The sequence below is a fragment of the Mus musculus genome, chromosome 6 (assembly GCF_000001635.26).
Source record: "Mus musculus strain C57BL/6J chromosome 6, GRCm38.p6 C57BL/6J".
In the NCBI taxonomy this organism is placed as follows: Eukaryota; Metazoa; Chordata; class Mammalia; order Rodentia; family Muridae; genus Mus; species Mus musculus.
In genome coordinates, this window is record NC_000072.6 from 145,455,600 (window position 1) to 145,474,146 (window position 18,547).

An 18,547-nucleotide genomic window follows, 5' to 3' on the forward strand; every position below is an offset into this window, starting at 1 on the left:
ACAGACACATACACACAGAGATGCAGAGGCACAGAGACAAAGACACACAGACACAGAGACAGACATACTTTCTCCCTCCCTCCTCCCTTTCCTCCCTCCCTCCTCCCCACTCCCTCTTTTGTTAGAGGTGCTGAGTAATCTCCCATAATTGTTGGTCTGTATTATGAATTTCATTCTGTGGGATTTGGAAAACCTTTGCTCCCTTCTTCCAGAATCCTTTCAATGTGATACCTGCCTAGCAAACTATTTATAACCTATCTCAAGCAAGTCCATGTCTGGGAAGTCTTTGAAGAACCAGTCAGGCTATAGGAACTCTCCTGTCTTCTATGTTACTTCAGTCCAATGTGTTTGCTGCACACCTGTCTGTGGCAGTGTCTGACATACACAGGAACTCTGAAATGGTTCTTCTTAGCTAATGAATTAGACATTAAAGGACCTATCTACACACAGGAAACAGAAAAGGGAGACAAGAGCTATAATAACTTCTATTTTCTAATGTACCATACATCATATAGTATATAGAGAATATCATATCTATATATCTCTCTCTATATATATATGGCCTAATCCACAGATTCTGTTAATACTGACTTATCTGTCAAAGAGGATTTGAATAGGGATTAAAGATCTTGAAATGGGGTGATTTTGGATCCTCTGGGTCAGCGATGTGATCACATGTTCACATAGGAGGTAGAGGGAGGACAGCAGAAGATGGAGGGACATCCATAAAAGCCATGTTTCTCCAGACACCCGAGGAGTGAACAGTTGAGAGGGAAGACGAAGCTAGAGAAATTCCTGCATGGGTGACATGCATGTGTCCTGGGAACTTACAGCCCCAGCAGACTGCAGTGCCCAGGGAGCACACTGGGAAAGGAGCCTGTAGATATGAAAAGCAGTTTTAGATTTGAAAAGGCTTCCCTACTGCAGCACCACAGGCCAGGAGGCGAAACAACAGTTAATTCCCTGGAGGCTTCAAGACCAAGACATGGGCAGGGGTAGTTTCTCCCAGGCTCATGTCCTTGACAGGAATACCTGGTCCTTCCTAGTGTCTGCCTGTGCCCTCCTCTCCTCTTCCACAAGGACATCAGTCATACGGTGTTAAGGTCCACACCGACGACTTCATCTTAGAGTTGATCACCGCTGTGAAGACCCCACGTCTGTTGTCATGTTCTGAGGAACTGAGGATTTGTAATTCAACGTGAGGATTAGGAGGCGAGACTCAAGCAGAGTCCACTGTCTTATGCAGAGTTCTCCAGAGGAAGAGAGCCAATTACAGGAGAGAATTTACTGGACTGGCTTGCACAATGGGGGCTTGATAACCCAGCAATGGCTATCTGCAAGCTGGAAAGGCAGATAGCAGGTGCCCAGCCGAGAGCAGAACACCTCGCAGTCTCCAGCTGCGTTCCTCAGGCCAGATCTTATGGGGTGCTCAAGTTGACAACGGCAGAGGGAGGGGGTGCAACTGAAAACGAGTGACTTAGGTCTCAGAATAAGCCTCGCTCACCAGATATGGGTATGTGCCATCAGGGCAGACAGGGTGCCCAAGGTCACTGGGGACAGTGTGCTGACCACGGTCGGTGGTGTGATTCTGTCAAACCCGTGAGCGCAACACCTGGGTGTATAAATAGGACAGAGCGGAGCTTGTGAGTTCCGTCAGCTGTTACTTTCGGGAGTCACTGAAAGCGCCCTTCAGTTCCAGACTCTAAGCCAACAATGGCTGAGAAGATCCTGGACAAGGTCAGAGGAGAACGTCACGTGCTTTTCTGCTGTTAGAAAACGAGGATTCTGTGCTCCCTCAGCCCAGCTGGGAGGCCAAGAGTCTTGCTCAAAGCATGCACTTGAACGAGAGTGCCCAGAGATTCCGCTGTCTGTAAGTTAGAGATAGAAAAGAAGCTATTTCTTAATGCTAGTGACATGGTTAGGAAAATATTTTACAACAATAGGAGTTTTTAAAAACTGAAGTTACTAGGGTGGACTTTAAACATAAGGTAAATTTTATTTCAAATGATTTTTAACACGAAGCACCTCAAGTTAACAACATATGGAATGTAATCAATTATTTGTTGATTCAACAAATCAGAAACTTGAAAACATTTATTTATTCTCTCTCTCTCTCTCTCTCTCTCTCTCTCTCTGTATGTGTACGTTCGCATGCGTGCCTGTGCTCACTTGTATCTCAGAGAACACGGGGAGGTCAGAAAACAACTTTCAGGACTACACCCTCTTCTTCTACTCTGTGGGCTCTAAGGACTGAATTCAGGCTTTGTGGCAAACGCCTTTACCCACTGAGCCACCTGACAGTTCCCTCAGCAAATATTATTTCTTAAGTGCTGTGAACCATACATTAGGTACCTCTAGCCTATGCCTAGCACAGTCCCTCTCCTCACAAAGTTTACCTTAGTAGGGGAGAGAGACCACAGGCACACACACACACACACACACACACACACACACACGCAATGTGAAATGGCAACAACTTGTATGCAGTAAATCCATGAATCAGGAATGGGAAAAAATGGAACTGATGCCACATCAAGTCAGAGCTCTCAGCAGAGGGCCCCCAGGACACACCTAAGCAGTGACCCGGTAGACGGATACTAACAGGTAATTTTCCAGTACTTATCTAAGCAGTGACCTGGAAGACGAATACTAACATGTAATCCTCCAGGACATACCTAAGCAATGACCTGGAAGATGAATTCTAATAGATAATTCTCCAGGACATACCGAAACAGTGATCGGGATGAACACTAACAGATAAGCCCCCAGGACATACCTAAGCAGTGACCCGGAAGATGAATTCTAACAGATATTTCTCCAGGACAAACCCAAGCAGTGACCCAGAAGATGAATTCTAACAGGTAACCTTCATTTGGCCAGACTTGAACTCAGCTCTGCTTTACTCCATGCCCATAACCTACACCAGGGGGAAACTGAGGCCCAAAGAGGTTAAGCCACTTACACAGGAGCTGGCTGGCTGAGCATTGCTTCTTCCCATTGCTATTAATATTCACTTCAATAATTCAAGTGGAGGCTCTGTTGGGCACAGATATACTGCTCATTCATTTTTCATGAGCCATGCAGGGAAATGGGCACATTTAGCAGAACTCTGAGCTCCTCTGCCTTCAATGACATCTGTCCCTTGGTTCTAAAGTGCTTGCTACACAAACCGAGCATTTAGCTGACATGAGCCGACCTCAGAAGGCAGGTATCCGCAGAGCAGACTGGAAGCATGTGAGATCTCATGGAAAGTAGACAGTTTGGCTGTTACTAGAAGGAACAGCATCCGGCCCACAGGTTAACATGCACGATGTCCCCCAGCCACCGGTGTGACCACTGCCCCTGGGTGACAGCTTCCTACAGCAAGTGTGCACATACTTAACTCCTGTCACTCAGAGTCAGCTCTTTCAGGTTCTGTCTTAGGTTTACCTCTTCAGACTATTGTTACCACACTTTACAAGCTGTCTGCAACACTTTCTGCTTGGCCCTCTGGGACTGTATATGTGACAATGACTGTAGGAATTTGCCCAAGAAGGACATTTTGATTGATTTCAACCAAGCCTGCCTATTAGAGGCACTAGGAGAGCAGTTAACAGCTCCAAAACCCAGGCTGAACCCTTGGAGATCTTGACCAAATGGCTCTTGATTGAGTGCAGGCACCAGCGTTCACAGGATTGCTAGCTCCCCGAGGGGCAAGGGGGACCTGCTGCATGGCTGTGGAGGAGCCTCTGGCGCAAGTGAAGAGAAACCAAACAGGCAGATGAGGGAGTTCTGCACTCTCAACACCACCGATGACGCCTGCAATATCTTGGCTTCAAGACTCCTTAAAATACACATTACTCTTTGTGTGGGCACAGCTTCAAGTCTCCTTGTACCACTGCTAAGACCTTAGGGAGGGTCAACACCAGAGCATCCAGGCTTGGATGGAAATGCAATTCAGGAATCCAGGAGGCTGGGCTTGAAGGCAAAGCCAAGGATCTGCTCTGTAATGGGTAAAGTCATTTGATCTTTAAGACCACGCCAACTACCTCAGTGGTGCACGGGTGGTCTACATAAATGTCAAGACCTGACTTTGTGTGGTGTTGTGGAACACCATCTTCCTGGTGGGACGTGGCTGTCACCTCCTTGAATTCTCATCAGCCGTGATTTCCCACTCGAGAACTACACAAGATGTGGCTGATTTATCTCTCCCCACATGGGTGGGAGCAGGGCTTCCCAGGTTCTGTCCCTCTCTGAGGATATGGAAGTGGTTTACAGCGGCTTGGGGAGAGCGAGCCTTTCCAGTGACACAAAGGCTCATGAGCTCCCACGCACCTGTAAGTAACAAAGTGAGCTCACTGCTTCCCCGGGGCAGCTCTGAGTGGAATCACTTCTTTAGTTTGGTGGTGGTGCCCCACCTGGGGTGGAGCAGATGTCTGTTCACACACTGCAACCCAGGGGAAGTTCATGAAGCCCCCAGAAAGCACAAGGGCAACCACAAACCTGGAGAAGGCAATCATTGTTGTGTCCTGCTGCAGTCACAGAGACCAAGTACAATTCTTAAAAACCCAGAGATCGCTCAGCAAAGGAGAGAATTCACCAACCAACTTCAGCATCATGGAGTGATTTGCCCCAAAATAGAAAACAGGTTTCTGATTGGCCAACAGTCTGTTCTACCACCAGTGAGCCTTAGACCTGCACCTCCGCCACCCCCATCATGCTTGCTTATCCAGTAACACGATGCAATTCAACACAACACAGCAGGTCTGAGGATGTCGTGGGGCCTGAGTTCAGATCCCCAACACCCATGTAAAGCATAGCAGAGCACACCTGCAACCCCATCACCAGGGTGGCTGTGGGGGGAGGGGACGGGGGTAGAGGGTGGGCAGGTGGAACTGGGGTTTGCTGGTCAGGACAGACAAACAGGTTAGCTTTAGGTTTAGTGAGAGATCCTGTCTCAAAACATAAACTGCAGAGTGTTAGAGAAAAACACTGACATTGGCTTATAGCCGCCAGACATGTACACCCCCCGCCCCCGCATTTGTGTGCCGCTAAGAATACATTTGTTTATATCTCTCTGTCTCTGCACTTTTACAAGCAGTTCTAAGAAAAGATCAAGAGGAAGAGTTGTTGGGTCGAGAACAGTGAAACAGCACACATGCACACGCTTGTGTAAGCCTACATGCCACGGGCCATTTGCTAGACATGGCCTCTTGGTGTAACCAGGAACTGCACACTCATAAGACCAACAGGCTGCTGGTGTACCATGGCAGTCTGGCTCACCATAGAAGCCTTAATACGCAGGAATGAGATAAGGTGCATCCCAGGGGAAAGGGGACACTGACGCCACTGTTGGTGTCATAGGTATCACATGCTGTACACGGTGCTGTGCACGGTGCTGCTTACAACTGGCGGCTCAATCCGTTAGCTACCTGTGCAACAACACAGACACGTGGCCATGTCTCCTGATAGGATGTGATGCTGGCTATATCTAAATGCTAATGGCTAATCTACATCTCTACTCTAACACAGCCCCGTGGCACCACCTCTGTGCACATAGCTGCCTATAATCAAAGAGTCATTTGTGACCCTTGACCATAAAACACAAGGGCAGACCTGAAGGAGCAGGTGACCAGTTGGACTTAACGTATGGAAGAGCCAAATTAAAAAAAGGGGGGGGCACAAATGAATATGGAACACAGCATAAAGTAGGAGTGTGAAGCCCTGAGGCTGCCTTCTGTGACAGGCTTCAGATTGGCCAGGGACACTGGAGGCCCCATTCCACCCCAACATCTGCACCTAGGGCTTTGTACAGTATATTCACAGCTGCAGACACGTGCTCGGGGCAGCCTGGTTAGGGGACACACTGAGGTCCCAGAAGCCTATGACACTGATTCTGCTACTTTCTCAAAGCCGACACTCAGCTTACCCTATGGAGCCTCCCGGGCACTTCTGCCTTTCCTTTCCCGTGGGCCGCTTTTGCCAAAATGGACACCAAGGCTGGCTGTTGTGTTCACAGTTAATGCAAAATAAATATAAAAAAGCTCTGTCACCACAGGTCACAGAAGTGTGGGTTCTTTCCTTTTTTTGAAACGCCGGGTCATACGATATTTGTCTCTGCAAACTTTTGGCTTTAATAAAAGCCCCAGCAGAGAAAGTTTCGAGCCCTTCTCAGGGAACTCTTGCACCTCTGGGTCTCAGAAGTCCTAGCTTTACAAATATCCAGGGGATTTACAGGAGATGCTGCATACAGCCTGTAAGCTTATGGTCTCAAGTTCACTTTAATTATAAATACACTACAGAGGGAGGGAGATGGGAGAAGAGGGGAAGAGGGAGAAAGGGAGGGAGGGGGAGGGAGGGGAGAGGGAAGGAGAAGGGGTAGAGAGAGAGAGAGAGAGAGAGAGATTTGGCGCACAGCTTCTGAGTGGCAGTCAGAGGCTCTCACAGAGGTGGCCATGTGGCCTGTGTGTGCTCACTCTCTGGAGAATGCCCGTGGCATGCGCAGCCTTCTCCACACAGTGTTTTGAAACCACCCTTTCCCTGGGCAGTGAGGAACGCCAGTGTCCTTCCTCTCAGTCTGATTCCATTCCTGTCTACGTTCTCCATCCCAGTTTTCACACTTAGCAAGGTAGAGAACACTCTGGCCATTTCCCCTTTGCTGTGGCTCTGCTGGAAGGAGGTGGGATGCCCGTTTTCAATGTAAGAGCTTAGTGTTTAACAGTGTGGAGAAACCCTGCTTCCATCCATCCCCGAGCAAGCCCTGTGTGAGTCTTGCCCTCTGCTAGGGCTCCGGGGACACCGTGCTTGTCCCCTGCAGACTTTCCATTTCATCTTCCTCTGGTCCTGTCTTCTCCTCCTGTTGAAGCCTGGCACTGCAGCCTCAGGGTCCTTGGATTGAAGTGAATGCATTGAGGACACACACCAGTGTGTCCAGTGAAGCCAAACAGTAAAAGTCTTGTACTCCCGCCCCCCCCCCCCATCTGCCGCTCTCTCTGTGTATGTTCTTTCTCTATGCTTTACTGTATATGTACTACATATACACAAGTGTATATGACTGTATACACGAACTCTCACCATAAGTTCATTGAGTCATCACTATATACACGGTAAGTTTTGCTAGCACCACACAACCCCAGCTTTACAGATGGAGAGATGCTGAAGCTTCAAGGGCCTGGGTAACTAATTTTAGCCAGTTGGGAGGTCCAAGTTCAGGAGAACTGATGTCAGAGGCCAGTTTCTGAGGTGCCTCCCTCGTCTGCTCTCCGTCAGCCACAGCTCTATAAGGCATGACAGCTAATGCAGAGTGTCTGATGACACCTAAGACCCCTCCGCACCCACAGGCTAGGAGAGAGCACTTGTGAATCTCTGCTGTGAAGGCACAAGTAGCAACACACAGACCCACGGCCAGCTTCTGAGTGGTTCAGGCGGGGGCGGCAAGGTAGGCTGCAGCGGCAGGGGCAGCAGGGACGGCAAGGGAGGTGGGGGGCCAGCGGGGAGGCAGGAGCCAAAGGGGCCAGGTCACACTCCTGTGCCTGACAGTGCCAGCCCCTCAGAACTCCTTTTTCTCACAGTGCCTGTGAGGTTAGCAACCCTGATGTCTGGTCGGAACAGACCAGTCAGAAGGATGGTGGCAGCAGAGTAACACTGAAAGATGGCGTGTTGAGAGAGCAAAACCGGCAGGTTACCACTTTTTGCTTGTGTGTTTGTTTAGTATCACTGTCTGAGGAAACGTTTCTGTTTCCTGTATGGACCGGAAACTGATTGGAACCTGGTAAGGCCGGAGGTGTCACTACTGTGAAGCGCAGCTCTGTGATCAAATGGTGGAAACCTTCAGACCCTCTAATGAAATTACCACACAGCTGCAGCACAGACATGGTTTGGACTGGAGTCCATTCGAGGATGCTCGTCTTTGTTCTTACTTATCTGTAGTTGTGGTAAAAATAATCTGAGAAAAGCGACTTAAGGAAGGGTTTCCTGTGGCTCTGTCCAATGCATTGGCACTGTCCAACGCAGCAAGGAGACCCGGCAGCAGAAGCCTGAGGTGACCTATGACACTGCAGCCACAGTCAGGAAGAAGAGAGCCATGAATGCCTGAGCTCCCTGCCTGCCTCTTTGCATACAGTCCAGAATCCAGCCCGGGAAAGAGGGCGGGCCTTCCCAGTCAACTAAACCTACCCAGTGGGCATGACCGGAGGCCAGTCCAACCAAGAGAGCCCCTAGCTGTGTCCAGAAGCATATCTTCTAGGGGATTTTACATTCTGTCAAGTGGACAACCCTAACCATCACACGTACCCCCAACTGTCTCTATGGCTCTTTGTGAACTGCAAGGACAGAACATCACATCACCAATGAATGGAGTTTGTCCTAGTAAGAGTTACAGTTGCTGTCGTGAGCAAAGAAACTTGGGAGGAAAGGGTTTGTTTCAGCATGCACTCCCAGGTAACTGGGAAGTCAGGGCAGGAACTCAAGCAGGGCAGGAGCTGATGCAAGACCGTGGAGGGGTGCTGCTTACTGGCTTGCTTTCCATGGCTTGTTCAGCCTGCTTTCTTACAGAAGCCAGGACCACCTGACCAGGGGTGAGCCCTTCCATATCAGTCACTAGTTAAGAAAATCCTAGAACCATAGCGAGTGTGACTGTTGTGTCACATGTGCGTCAGTAGGTGGCAGAGAGAAGAGAGACCATGTCTACATTCTGCTATGTCTGAATGATTAGCAGCCTAACACTCCTTAGAAAAAAAAAAACAAACCTGCAATGACCACCAGTCTGGTGTGAGGACAGGGAGCAAGCCAGAGTCTAGGAGAACCCCTCCTGGGACCATGGGCCTCGGGGCAAGAATGAGCCCAAGCCAGATGACTCTCGCATGGGGCCACCTGGGCAGGCCTGGATGAGGAGCTAGCCTGAGATGACCACCAGTGTGGTCCACTCAGGCATGGGGGGAGCAGGTGTATCATGACAGAGATGACCCCAGACACTCGGAGACCCTGGGCACCACTAAGAGGAGCAAGCAAGTGGTAAAGAAATGGAAGAGAAAGAAACAGAAGGATGCGGGCACAATGAAGAGAGGCAGAACTGGAGACTCCAGGGTAGCGAGGAACAGCCGGACGTGAGTAGCTGGTGATGTCACCTGGGACCATGGCGGGGTCCTGGCCTGTGCTATCATTGGAGAACATTTCTGGGTCTGTGGCCCTGCAGCATCAAGGATCTGTTACCACCAAAGGCCAGCAAGACATCTCAGGGTATCTGAGAGGAGTCCCAGTGGGGTTCCAGTATTGATGGAGTAGCAGAAGCCAGAGGCCTAGTATCAGACCAAAGAGTCACTGTGACAAACATTTGCAAGCAAAGAAGCGTGGATGTACTGTGGGACACACTGTGACACACTACAACTTCCATAATGAAGATGGTTTTTCTCTTTTTGTGGGAGATTCAAGAGTGGAGGGTGGGTATTAGGGGAGAGGAAGATGAGCGGGATTCGGCTACATGATGTGAAAGTCACAAGAACCAATTAAAGGTTGAATACAAAAGAAAAAGAAAAATATTGTCCAACAGTCTTTGCTATGGGTCCTTCTCAGATGATTCAAGCCTGTGTCAGACTGACATAAAGTTAGCCACCACAGGGCCCCTGGTTCTCGTCTCAGACCCGACCAACTCGTCACATCATTAATTTCAGAGCTAACAGTATCCTTAGAGTCTGCCATCAGTCTGACTACGAAGACATCCAAGAGCTCCTTGGTTGCCTTTATTTTCAGGATTCATTTATAAAACCATGAATGACTGAGCCCTCAGCTGGTATACACACTGTCCTAAAAGGGCCGATTTGAGGATTTAAGCCAATGGCTTTTACTCCATACCATGGACAGGCAGTTAGCCAGCCCAGCCGGACAGCAGAAAGTTAAATGATCAAGATCAACCACAAACCTTTCTAAGGAAATGAGGCCTCCATACAAAGTTCAGAGATCATTTCTTATTATCCTGTCAGTGAGAGTCACTACTAAACCACAGTTTTCACTGACTTTAGAGATGTGTTTTATGATTGTTGGGGGTGGGGTGGGGGGAGCAGTCTTTAAACCCTGCCGGGTGAGCAGTATATGATGTCTTCTGTGCTTTTTAGAGAGGACCAGTCCTTATATAAGGTGAATTCTGCAGTAACAAAGATCTGTACCACGGAACCACATTTCGGGGTCTGCAAATACCCCTCACTAACTCCTCTCTTTCTGAGCTGACACAAGGAAAATCTTACATACTGACAAGGTCTTCAGAGCTTGTTTCTTGCCACTGTCATATGATGTTCATGGGCCAGGCTCAAGCAGCATACTGCTCAACTTCTTTTTCATGTGCTGGGGAGAGGCAAGTATAGGGGAAGTTCTCCTGCCCTACCTCTCTCCCTCCCTCCCTTTCTCTTTGCCTCTCTCCCTCCCTCCTTCCCTCATATCCTCTCCCTCCTTCCCTCCGTCCCTCCCTCCCTCTCTTCTTCTTTCTCCCTCCCTCCATCCTTCCCTCCTTCCCTCTCCTTCTCTCCCTCCCTCCCTCTCTGCTTTCCTCTTTCCCTCCCTCTCTGAAGAACTTGAAATTAAATGGAACAGTTCCTACTCTCATGGCAACTTTCCCCGAAGCGCTGTGTACAAATTCAATGTGTTCTTTTCCTAGGTCATTTTATGTCTAAAGATAAATGTCGCCATGCCCAGACTGTCCTTCCTGAGTTGGAAGCAGAACAAGCATAAGGCAAGGCTCTGGGGAGGGGTGTTCTGTATGAATGAGTGACAATACTGCTTGGAAAGGCATCCTCCTGCATCACACAGCTCCTTCAACGAGCTTCTCTGCATTTCTCTGAAATCTGGGATGACTTTTCTCATTGTAAGGGAACATTATTCATGACTTTTCCAAGTGTGCCTTACTGCATATACTCATGACCATGAATTAAATGAGCTTAGGGGAAGCATCTTGCTTGTAAACAATCCTTTCCTTTTTAAAGACAAGGGTATTAAAGTTAAAATTTTAATGCAATGACAAAATTGCATATTATAACTTTAAGTTGACCAGATATTCTTGATAAAGATACTGTGTTTTTATAGCTACCATTTTAAAGATACATTTATAGCTTAAGAACCACAAATAGCATGAATGTCAGGCTACATTTAATCATTTACACTATAAATTGCAAAACAGGGCTTGAAAGACCTCAGTATGCCAGTCGGTCACCAAGCGCGGCTACATTCCCATACTGGAGGACCAGTTCCTCTCATACACGAGAATCACTCCACTCTAGTTCCCACCCCTTTATTTACTCACTAGACCTTGGATCTGGAAAGACTTAGTCTTCATCTGATGTAGGGGGACATTACAGATGGGGTCAAGTTAAGCAGTCTGATGTGGGAGATTGCCCTAGGTGGCACAGGTGTGGAGTGTATGACGTCAAAAGCCATGCAGGCATGTCAGAGAAAGAAAGGTAATCAACAAGACACAGGCCTGATCTGTGGAGCCTGCCGTTAGGAGGAGTAATGGCCTCCAGCGCAGGTCAGGGCAAGCACAGGCTGTCTCTGTATCTGGAAGGAGCCTTCCTGCTGACTTTACTCTGGTGTCTTAGTTACTTTTCCGTTACTGTGCTAAACACCCGGATCAAGGTAGCTTATAAATGACCATGTTTAATCTGGCTTATGTTTTCAAAGGGCAGTAGTCCATGATGGCAGCGTAAGCTGCTGAGAGCTCACATCTTGATCTGCCAAGTAGGATGCAGAGAGAACTCACTGGGAATGGTGCTGCCTTTTTAAATCTCGAAGCCCACCCCAAGTGACACACCTCCTCCAACAAGGCCACACCCCCTAATCCTTCCCAAATAGTTCTACTACCTTGTGACCAAGTACTCAGTCAATACATGAGCCTCTGGGGTCCATTCTCAGTCAAACCCCCAGACATGGTTAGATTGAATAGGATATTGTCTCAAAAAAAAAGCAAAATAAATTTGCATTATTTTAAGCTACTTTTATGGCACCGAGTCTGTAGGAGTTTGCAATAAATTTACCACTAGGGGAGCTAGGCATGGTGGCACCCGCTTGTGTTCTCAATACTTGGTAGCTAGCGGCAGAGGGCTCAGAGTTAAAGGACAGCTTCAGCTACAGAGCAAGTCTGAGACCAGCTTGAACTGCGAAAATTTACATCTTAAAAAAATCCATATGCATACACATTTACATTCATGTACATGAACATAACATATGCTGAAGCCTGTCTCAGTGGATGAGGAATTGAGGAAGGATGACCTCGGGACACACAAAGGGACACGTCAGTTAGAAAACCCACTCTAGGCGCACCAGCGCTCTGACTTCTGAATCACTTCTTGCTCCCAGCATCTTTCAGCACGATAGAGCTCGCCTCTAAGTGGATGTGGCCAAGTTCTTCCATTTTCCACCCCGCCCCCTTGGAGCAGGGTGGGGTTGGGTGGGATGGGATGGGACAGGGCACCAATGTTTTCTTATTTCCTCCCAGATCCTGGTAGAAACTCCAGGCAAGTGTTATTGAGATGTCAGCGGCTCCTCCCTTCAACTAGCTCCATACCTGTAGGCTGTCACTAAAGTGACTGTGTCTTCATCAGCTTCTTTCCAAATTGTTCTTAGGATTGAGGCCTCATGACAAGAAAGGCAAGCCAAAGAGACCCAGCCCCCAGCCCCAGCTCCTCACTGAGTGTCCTGTGCTTAGAGGACGCTACTTCAGATCCTCAGTGGCATTGGTTGTCAATCATTTTCTTGGTGGCAGTTGTTCTACCTGGGGTGGATTCTCAAAGCCAGTTTTAATTTTTAATTTCTCTGATGGCTAAGGGTGCTGAGCACTTAGTCCAAGCATCTACTGCCTGTCTGCTTTTCCTCTGAGAACTATCCATTCAGCTTATTAGCACATCTGTTCCCTGGATGATTTATTTTCTTCATGTTTACAGATCCAGGAGAGAAAGGAGAGAGAGAAAAGGGAAACTGGCGAGGGGATGGATAGGAACAAAACAGAATGGTGCGTGTGTCTGATGATGTAACGATGAAGCCTGCAGCACTGTATGCTGTCTTAAAAAAACTTATGAGCCTGGTGTCAGTCTAAGAGAGATGTGATGCTGTCCTACCTCAGTTATAGTTCAGCAGCAACACCAGGTCCTGCCTCTGAGTAGAGGTAAATAAGAACAAAGAGCCTGGTGTGTGCGTGTGTGTGTGTGTGTGTGTGTGTGTGTGTGTGTGCGTGTGTTATGTGTGTGTTTGTGTGTGTCATGTGTGCATGTGTATGTGCTTGTGTGTGTGTGTTTGCGTGTGTCATGTGTGTATGTTTGTGTGTGTTGTATGTGGATATGTATAGGCGTGAGTGCTTGTGTATGTCATGTGTGCATGTCTGTGCACGTGGGTGCATGTGTATGCATTTGTGTGCATGTGTCCATGTCTGTGTGTTTGTGCATGTCTGTGTATGTCTGTGTTTGTGCACATGTGTGGTGTGTGCATGTGTATCTGTGCATGCATATGTGTGTGGTGTGCATGTGTGTGTGTGTCTGTGCATATGTGTGTGAGTACAGGTTGGCACACAATGATTCAGCAACTGCCATGTGCCCATCTCTGATCTAAGCACTGGCGTACACTCATCCTCAGTGTTGTGGTGTCTTTAGTGACACTGAGTACAGGCATAGAGGTGCTTGTGGCTCAAATGGTTGGGAACTAGCTGGGTAAGGACAAAGAACTCAATGTGTTTTCAAGTGCATGGTTTCAGTAATCAGTCCTGTATTTAGGTCAGGTGAATACAGAAGCAAGGTCAGAGATGCTGAGGACATGCACGTGTGACAACATCATGCACAGGCAATTTCAGTAAAATACAGTCATCACTGAAGGGGAGGGGCCAGACGGAGAGTTGGTGGCAGCCCCCATTATGACACCTTCCATTCTGAATGTGGGCATGCTTTTACCACACTGCTTTCCGTGAACTTCAAACAGATCAAAGTGCTTGCTAACAGAGTACAATCATGTGCCCTAAAACGAAGCCACAGGCTTAGGAAATTATTGATGTGCTAATTGAACAGTGACATGAGACAAAGGACACAAAGTGTCTGAAAAACAGGGCAGCATCAGAAGCCATGGAAAAGAGGCTGGGTTTGAAAGTAGAGCAGCCTGCTTCTCACACGGAGCGTCTTCCAGATTGCCTCTTCATTACTGTGCATCCTGGACCCTCTGTTCCAACTGGATACAGCTCCCTGCTCCCTGGTGTTGTTATGCACATTATAATGTATGTAAATTGCCTGTAAATAATAGATCATCAGTAAATATTAATCACTGCTAATTAAGGAGCCGGTGCTGCAGGGAGTTCTATATCCACCGTGGGAAGTTTTAATGAAGATGTTGAAGGACAAAGAATTTTCTCAATCAGGCCTTCCTGACTGAGGGCCAGCAATGGGTTTCTTCCTGCCATACGTTTATGAATTTGATGACAGAATCAGAGACCTGATGGTTGGCTTTAGTGACATGTTCCCAGTAACTAGACAAAACTGTGATTCCAAAAGGAGAGATGGCAAGGGACAGTGTGATGTCTGGTGGACAGCATGTACCTGCCCCGCCCAGCAAGAACACTTGCTCACACACTACATGGTGCTTGTAAATGGGTCCTGAGACCATCTACTCTCTACCCCAATCTCGTTGGACCCTCTTAGGTTGCTCTAACCTCCTTCCCTCCTGAGTTGTCATTTGATTATTCATCTTTGTTTACAGAGTTATCTTTCCTTCCAAGATCTGCTTCTCTCTTGATGGACAGCTAATATCTAAACTAGTCTCAAGAACTCACTTCTTGTGTGTGTGTGTTTAAAGCTATCAAAGATGAAAAAATCAGAGGCTGGAGAGACGGCTCAGTGGTTAAGAGTACTGACTGCTCTTCCAGAGGTCCTGAGTTCAATTCCACTAACCATATGGTGGCTCACAACCATCTGTCTGATGCCTCCTCTGGTATGTCTGAAGACAGCCAATCTTTATGTTTTGCTATAAGTAATCATTGAGCATCGAAAGTGAGTGAGGGATATGTCTCAGATGATCTGTTATGATGCATCTGTGCACTTTGTAACCAGCAGACCTAAGTCCATCTTAGCACGGTCAGGTTTCAGCATTTGGGTATGACTCCATTTATACACATAAAATAAATAAATAAGTCCTGTTTTTTTAAAAAGGAGAAAAAGCAGACTGGGAATATGCGAAGCAAAGAACTAAGCGCATTTCAGAGAGGTCTTAACTGCACAGGAGGCAAGTGTCTCCAAGCCGAGTTCCTCAGTGCCCTGCAAGACTATGCAGTAGGAAGCAGGTTTCTACTGCAGCTCAGCAAGGTCAACAGCAGATGTATTGTACCCAAACCTTTCTTTCCAGTGTTGCATTGCAATCTTATTTTTTCTTAATGAGTTAGTTCCTTTTATTGCACGTTAGTTTTTAAATGTTCTAATTCAAATATCCCGGAAGCCTCTCTCTGACCCCCTCTTCCACAGTGGGTTGTGACCTCATACGAAGTTGTATGACTGATTGTGGGGTTGTGGGAAAAGCTTGGCATCAGGAAGAGCTTGAGAACACACAGTGACCAACAATTAACTCAGAATCGACCATGTAGCAAGCCTGAAGTATTTCTGATGGTGCTCGCCTGTGCTGGGCACACCCCTGCACTGTGGCTGCAGTTCTGAGCACCTGTGCACATCTTATATGGCAAAGCTGTCATGCCATGCAGTGCAGTGAACACTGGGCTCAGATTGCAACTGTTGTCTGCTATGAACACTGGTGTTTTTACTGCATGCAAACAGTCTTCTGCTCTTGCAACAACATAACGGTTTGATCTTCAAAAAGGCTTTTGGTATCTTCCTACCATTGTTATTAGCATGTTAACTCCCGAATGAATATACCTCTTACAATGTAAAAAAATTGCTTGAGTTGTTGATCTGAGGTTTATTTAAACAACCATTAAATGAATTTGGGTTTGGAATTAGGGAAGAATTTCCAAGAATTTCAGAGGTGACCCTAACATACTTCTGTCATTTTGCACTGTTTATTTCTCTGAAGAGGCATTCTTAATATTTTAATAATTACGTATCACTATCATAAAAGCTTTAACCAGTGGCCCCCTGATGGAGGCATCTGCATTCTAAAACAATGTGTATTACTGTTGGCTAACATGTCAACGTCTGGTGACACGTATGGCCCGTCAGTGGCAGCTGATCAAAGTCCACATCTGAACCGATCCTTTGATAATTTGAATCTCGACGGCTTGTCATACCTAATTAGATCATCATTGTCTTAATTTCACAAATGCAGCAGAGAGGGAGCTCTTCTTCAGGAGAAGTGCTCACTGCGCAATTATCTTGTTCCTCTCCCCACTGTGGACAGTGGTCCACCCTGTTCCTTTGTTAGCCTCCTTTTTAGCCGTGTGTCTGCTTTGAGAGGATAAGGACAGTTAATGACAAATAACATCATTTGGAAATCTAATTACACAGACACAGATCCCAATGTTTAAATAATGGCTTGCAGCCAAGAGCCAGTGTATGGCGATATCAAGCACAAACACCCAACCCTCACAGTGGCTGCCTTGCTCCTTTATGTCCTAATATGGGCCGCATAAAGGTTTGGTAGTCAGCATGCATTCTGAGTGTGAGGAAGTCTGGTTTTGTGTCATTTGGTAAACAAGATGTGAAGATTAGTCCATGGTCTATTTATACATGGCAGTATATTACACGAGGATAACTTTATGTGGGATGTATATGTCCCACCTCCCTGACCCTTTCTCAAACCCTGATAGAATAATCTATAAAAGATTTAAATTTTCAAATCTTTCCAGCTAAGTTCATGGCGCACCAGACTGTGAATTCAGTTCCAACAAAACTCAAGGGCATTTCCTTTAGGACAAGGTAAGGGATAAACAAAAGTAGTTTTCCAATGGAGGCCCACACTGCTTGCCATGTGGTCTTTCAATGACTAAATTCAATGGAGTGTTTGTTTCCTGGGTCTGATGTACGGAAGCAGTCTAAACTAGAGCCAGAGGTGGCTTGCTGGTTAACAACACTACCTGCTCTTCCAGAGGATCTGAGTTCAGTTCTCCACCCACCCACATCGGGCAGCTCACATCAGTCTCTAACTCCAGCTCCAGAGCAATTGGACACCTCTGGCCCCTGAGGGCACCTGTGCTCATATCTGAATGCAGCAGATAACAGAGGCCCTATATGGAGTATCCTCCCTTGTGTCTGATACATGGCTTTTCCATATATGGAGCCTTTCTGGTCCCCCACTAGGCTGTACTTCTATAGTAACTGCTTTCTGTGATCTTTACGGTCCCAACATCCTGAACACCCACACTTCTTATTCACTGATATTTCTAATAGATGCTGACAGTCACAGTTGTTTAAGTGGACAGGCCTCCCCTACGCAGAAGCACAAGGCTGCTGTGCAGAGATCATGTGTGGCAAAGCCAGTGGCTCTCCCTCCCCACAGCCTCTCATCGATCAGGACCCTCTCTGACTGCTTGTGATTTGTCCTTCGATTGTCCCGTCTCCCTAGGCTCATCTGGGCTCAAGCATCCATTTCCCCTTTCAAAGGCCTCCTGCTTTTCTCTTCATGAGCTGCTGCTAACCAACCCAGACCAGAGACCTCTTTTCAGAGTCCCCTGGGGTGCTGCTGGGTCTGGAGATGTCTGCAGAGCATGAATCTGGTGTGGGCAAGTCTGTTTTTCAGTATTCCCTGGCATTCATTATTACAAGAGAGAAAAAAAAAGAAAAGAAAGAAAGAAAAAACAGACTAAAGATAGGCAAACAGAGAACATTGTATTTCAAAGACAGAAACTATCATAGTGTGGTCCTCTGGGCTCTATTGTATCAACAGCTGTATGCCATGATTCATATTAATATAAGTGAAAAGAGTCTTTATGTTTTGCTATAAGTAATCATTGATCATCGAAAGTGAGTGAGGGATATGTCTCAGACTATCTGTTATGAGGAGTCTATGCAGTTTGTAACCAGCAGACCTAAGTCCACCTTAGCATGGTCAGGTTTCAGTTTTTGGGTATGACTCCATTTATTAATAAAAGACCAACACTTGTTAAACGTTTTAATCTATCAAACTTGGGTCACAAATTTCTTTTCTGTCATTGTAACTAATTAAGTCCTTGATTGGTAAAACCCCAGATGAAAAGGATACTCGACCAACCCATTCATGAACAGAAAACATGACAAGGATAAAATGTACTCAGGAAAGTAAGCTATGAGGTTGCTATGTGAGGTTGCTATGTGTAGAGCGGCTAACGATGGTGGCTAATAGTGGAGCTGTGGGGTGGGGGAGTTGGCTCAGCTGTTTGGAGAACTGGCTGTCCTTCTAGAGGACCAGGGTTCAGTTCCTAGAAAACATGTTAGGCAGCTCACAACTGCCTGGAATTCCAGCTCCCAGGGATCTGATACACTCTTCTGGGCACCCATATACAATGTATATACATTGTATACACACAGGTACATACACATGAACAAATTAATTAAACAAAAAAATTAAAGAAAAATCAACTTAGTGAGTTTAAAGTTTTCCAGATCCTTTGTCTCCTTCTGTGCTGTTGTGT

General features: G+C 46.9%; 1 long non-coding RNA gene and 1 pseudogene across 1 annotated transcript in view; one reads left to right on the plus strand and one right to left on the minus strand.

Moving 5' to 3' along the window:
* Gm38475 overlaps window positions 1-18,547 on the minus strand; it is a 160,975-nt gene that overhangs the window by 2,255 nt on the left and 140,173 nt on the right. The gene's annotated exons all lie outside the window — the stretch shown is intronic.
* Window positions 8,590-8,704, plus strand: Gm25373 (annotated as a pseudogene).